Here is a 6,000-nt window from a genome sequence, read left to right as displayed (position 1 = left end):
CAGGGTCTGGCTAGAATTGCCTGTGTGAACAGACAAGCGACTGCAGCAGAAATCACATCCACATTCAGGACTGGAGACCCCATACATATATATCCCGCAGGTCAGAGTTCTTTACCTTCCATGGGACCTGGGGGCAGAAGACCACCAGAACGCCTCTGTTATCACCATGACACTGGACACAGCACCTCAGCTGGGTTCCTGAAGTTACTAACTGGACCCTAGAAGACTGGCAACATGTGGCGCAGTCCGATGAGTCATGGTACCAATTGTTTCGGGCTGATGGTGGGTTTCGTGTGTGGCGCACACCCCATGAAGCCATAAACGTCAGCTGTCAACAAGGCGCTGTGAGGTGGTTCCTTACTGGTGTGTGGCATTCTCATGGCATAGGTTGGGTTCACTGGTCCGCCTAAACATGTCATTTACCGGTGCCCACCATGTGTTACTGTTTGGTGACCATTTCCAGCCCTTCATGGACTTCATGTACTCCACAGTGATGGATATTCCAGCAGAATAATGCACCTTGCAAGCAGGCCTAAGGTGTCCAGAATTGGTTGGAGGAGCATTTTGGAGAGTTCCTATGAATTATGTGGCCTGCATGTCCCCCCAACATGAGCCAAAGTAGGCATTTATGAGAAGTGATGGAGAGATCCATTTATACCTGAGATCCTACAAATACCTCAGAGCTGTGGTTGGCTATCTAGATGGCTCAACATCCATTCAGACGTCTTCCGTCCACTTGTGGAATCGATGCCACGTCCAGTTACAAAACTTTACCACGCTAGAGGGAGTCCTATCTAATATTAGTTCCTGTCCCATGACTTTTGGCACGTCAGTGTATAAGGACGGCACACATTCCACCTAGATGGGAGACGCTCTTATGGATTAGCTCTCCATTCCGGTCATAGAATAGGGAATCTGGCCTCAAATGGCATCGGAAAAGGAGGATACTATCTTGGCACAACGCCTTTAATGTATTTGAAAAAGTTCCAGAGCAAGTGAGTGATTTGTGCTGCTACCATATTGAGCAAATAGGGCCCTTTATGTCACAATGGGGCCCATTCAGACATACATAATGGAGCCTACTGATCCCATAGGCATTATACTAACACTAGGGAACAGCCCCAAACTGCCATGAATTTCCCTTTAAAATAAATGTGCATATACCATGCCCCATATAATGGCCGGACAGCTGGTAAGTATACATTGGTGACCCCATAAACTCTTCACCTGTATAGTATGTAAAGGCTCGATCCCCTTGAGTTGACGCCATGTCTTCTGTGGGCGAAGCCCATAATCGATTCTTCTCAAAGTCCCCGCATCCAGTTGTTACTGTAGGACTTCTGGCGGCGCCTGTTGCTTTCTGTGCGGGCATCGTCTACTTTGGAGCCTGACTGTGATTCCTGGTAAATATTTGAGGCGCTCTCAGCCTCGCATCTCTTTATTCTCTACTTCGCAGTGTTTTGTGCTTCGTGCTCGGAATTTCTAACGGCATTGGCCATTTCTCACCTCGGTGCGTTTTTATACTTTACGCCCTTGTTTTGTGTTCACTCCCTATTTGAGGTCATTTCTCATGTCTTCAGGGTGGATGTAAGTGAGAGGGAATGAATAGCTGGAGGCTGTGCGGCTGTTTACTGGCGCAGGGGACGTGTTAGCTCGCAAACGCACAACACTTTAAGGTCCTTGACGCCTTGTTTAAACATCTGTTGGGTGGAGAGGAGCTCGGATCAGCTGGAGCCCCCTGGGTGATCGCCTCACTTTCTGGATGCCTGCCTGAACTCTCTGGCTCTTCACAGCCTCACTGTTTGTACTGAGAGCGGAGTCGCTTTCTTAAAGGGCATTTCCAAGCAGTATATATCCCTGTGTATGGATAACAGCTGAATCTGTATTGTCAGAACATAATGATGGAGAGAGTCGGCCACTTACATGGATGGGACTTAAGAACTGTCTGGCGTCTGGGAGACGCAGGGAGCGCAGTGACATCAGTGCATCATGGCGCCTACAACGGCCTTCAGTCTGCTTGTCGTAGGAACACGGATAGGTGGGCTTCACACTTTTTTTACGTTTCTGTATGGTGGTACAATGAGGACACTATGGGGACATACCACTGCACTATACCTATATAGGGGCACAAGAATGACACTGTCTATATAGAGGGTACAGTGGGGATACTCTTTTTATATGGGGCACAATGGGGACCCTATATATGGTGTCCACAATACAGAGTACAATGGGGGCACTATATCTTTATGGGTGCACTATATGGACACTTTTTATATGGGGGTGCCCTGGGGACACTATTTCTGCATGGCAGTACAATGGGAGCACTATTTCAATATGAGGCAGCAGGTGCACTAATTTCACTAAGGGAGCACAACCGGGACATTTTCTATATGGAGGTATAACAAGAATGCTTTCAATATAGGGGGCACAATGGGGGCACTATTTCTACATGGCAGCACAATAGGGATAGTTTCTATATGTGGGCACTATATCTACATACAGGCCAAAAGCCGCACTATTTCTGTATGGGTGCACATTGGGAACACTTTCTATATGGCAGGGGTGTCAAACTCATTTGCACTGAGACTGACATCAGCCTTATGGCTGCCTTCAAAGGTCCCATTGTAATTATAAGACTGCATACTAAGGGCTCATTCACACGAGTGTATTGGTGAAATACATTACATGAGCAATTTTTGCGCATGTAATATGCAGTGAAAAGAACCCATAGATTTCAATAGGTTCATTCACATGAGCGTATTCTTGTACACAATATGCGTTTTGAATGAAAAAATACGCAACAGACCTATTTTGGTACATATGACGCACCGCAATAAGCCATTGAAGTTAATGGTCCAGCGCAAATACGCAAGAAAGCTGCGTATTCACTGCGTATTTAAGCACCAATTCAATGGGGCAGTCTACACTCTTCTTTGGTTGTGCAAATACAGTTCATATTTGCGCAGCCAATATGCGCTTACGCCCATGTAAACAAGCCCTAATAGTGTCCCTATAATGGCCCCAGTAGCAATAGTGAGTGTGTGACACCAACTCTCGAACATGATGGTTTGGGCTCTTTTGTTGGGTTTGGAGTTGACAACTTGCACATTGGACATAAAGGGCCAACACAGCATTTTGATTCACCATACAATACCCTCTGGTGTGCACCTAGTTGGTCAGGGGTTTATATTACAGCAAGACAATGATCCAAAACATACTTCTAGGTAATGTCAGAACTACTTAAAAAGACAAGAAGAAGCCAGTAGGATTGAAAGAATGGAATGGCCTACACAGTCTCTATACTTATACCCCTTAGTGACCACCCATACTGTACATGTGGTCTCTGGCCCTGTAGAATAAAGCCCCATGGTCTGAAAGTGTGACAGCTCCCAGCTATCGGAGTTTTAAAAAAGTTTTCAGCATTAAAGTTTCATCTCACCTAAGGCCTCCGTGAGGTCCCTGACGATTTCGTCCTGCAAGAACCTTTCCCTGACTTCTTCACATGTGCCAACCGGCAAAGAAGCTGGGGATAGTCCTGCTAATTTAAAATACCCTTGCTACCTGCCACCAAAGGTAGCTGAGAGCCAGGAGATGTCACCGGGGACCATGGTGAGCGGTCCCGGTCCAATGGATAACGGTGATTACATAAAAGTTAAAAAAAAATGTAACTTCTTACCAGAGGCCCCCGGATTTGTCTCTTGACGCGATTATCCTCCACGGACCTTCCCTCTCTTATGCACATGCGCCTGCCAGCAAAAAGGTGGATGCATCCGCAGAAGCCCGGGAAGGCCTTATTTAAAAGGAATATTTAAAATCCTCTTGCTTTCAGCTACCAAAGGTAGCAGAGAGCCTGGAGCAGTGATCAAAGGCCCCCTTGAGCAGTCCCCGGCCCCATAATTGCCATTATCTAATAGCATAAAAAGGTAGTCATCTACCTTAGGCTGGTCTCACATGACCGGATAGGAATTGCGGATTCCCTGAGTGTTTGTAATACATGGACCAATCAAATGCACTGGATAAGTCCGCTCACAGTAGCGGGTCTTAATTGCGTATTTCGATCGCAGAAAATGGAATGCAGCATGTTCTATTTTACCACGGATATCCGCGATATAGAGCCCATTGTTCTCTATGACCGTGGCTATACCCACAGCCCATATGCAATTACATTGCGCATGGGCTGTGGGTACCCGGGCTATTGCTAAGCGACGGAGGGGAAAATATAAACAAAACCAAAAAAAATGTATTGCGCCAGACCGCCTGCGTAAGTACATGATCATATTCAGTACATTACGCAGGGTCACGGCCGGACTCACAGCTGGAATCCGCTCTAGGCCTCCGCATACAACCGTGTGAGCCCAGCCTTATTTAGATTGCTACCTGTAATGCCAACGTAATTTCCAGTTCCAGGAGCAGCTTGCTGAGCGCTTTCTGTGTGGGACCGACGCACCTCAGCAAATGTACGAGTCTGAGGAGGTGCGAAGGTTCACAGAGCGCCACTGAGGTCAAGAAATGCCCCTCAAAACACCCTCTTTGGGGATGCTGTCATGTTCAGCATTAGCCGATCACATGTACCCTCCTGATAAGCAGTAGTCAGTGCTCCGCTGCCATTATTTACAGGGATTCTCATTCCCCCCCCATATAAAGTTCGGCTCTTCTAGGAGGATTTTCCTGAAATTTTCTTAGTTGGTCCGTAAAGAGCTTAAAGTACATCAAAGAGGTCTGATTGTTGGAAGTTATCAGTCAGGAGGAGACAAAAACATGTCCGAGGCATTTCATCTACCATGGAGCACAGTGAAGACGTCAGCAAGAAGTGGATTTAACCCCTTAGTGACGAAGCCTGTTTGCGCCTTAGTGACGGAGTCAAATTTTGGAATTTGACATGTTTCAAATTAACATAGCATAACTCCGTAAAGGTTCTTCATATCCCAGGGATTCTGACATTGTTTTTCCATCACATATTATACTTCATTTAGGTGGTAAAAATAGACTGATAGAATTTGTGTATATTTATTAAAAGTGCCAAAACTGGGATAATTTTCGATCTTTTTTTTTCTCATTTTCAACTGTAATATCTGAAATATGTGCAAACACTCTGTACACATCTATATGTATTTCCATCTGTTTACTCTATTCTGGGCGCACGTTGGAAAAACGTTGTTTTTTTTTTTTCAACCATTTAGGAGATGTACAAATTTAACATAGTGCACATGAAAATGAGGATTTACACCCCAAAATGGATACCCCAGTTTGTCCTGTGTTCAGAAACATACACATTGTGGCCCTATGTCTGTATGCACAACGGAGCCCAAACCGAGCCCAAACAAAGGAGCATTGAAGTTCAACTGTTTTTACCTTTTACGTGTTCGCCATTATCCATTGGATAATGGCAATCATGTGACCGAGAACCGCTCACCACGGCCCTCAGTCACTGCTTCAGGCTCTTGGCTACCTTTAGAAGCGAGGAGCAAATAGATTTTAAATTTCCCAGGCCCTCCCCAGCTTCTGCACTTGCGTCCGCCAGTTTGCCAATGGGCGCATGCGCCAAAGTTGGGGAATGGTCTGCGGATAAAGATCCTGTCGGGAGGACATCGCCGGAGGCCTTAGGTAATTAATTTCACTTTTCCTCATGCATCAAATCCGTGACCTGAGGTAAAATTTTACCTTTTTTTTACTTTTACATGATCCCCATTATCCATTGGATAGCAGCGATCACGTCACAAGGAACCACGTATAGCAGCACCCCGCGAAATCCCCAGGCTCTCGGCTATGTTTGGTAGCCAGGAGCAGGAAGAAGTTTTTTAATTACCCAGGCATTACGCGGCTTTTGCGCATACGTCTGCCATCTCAGCGACAGGCGCATGCGCAGAGGCGGGGCTAAGGTACGTGGATAAATTCGAGGCTTTAGGTATGTAATTTCATCCTCCCATCCTCCTATCCATTATATAGTGTTGATCGCATAACCGCTGGGGGCTTCCCGCGGCCCCCCCATGACAGCTCCAG

This window comes from Eleutherodactylus coqui, chromosome 10 (genome assembly GCF_035609145.1).
Source record: "Eleutherodactylus coqui strain aEleCoq1 chromosome 10, aEleCoq1.hap1, whole genome shotgun sequence".
NCBI classification, from domain to species: Eukaryota; Metazoa; Chordata; class Amphibia; order Anura; family Eleutherodactylidae; genus Eleutherodactylus; species Eleutherodactylus coqui.
Note: the sequence above shows the minus strand (reverse complement) of the source record.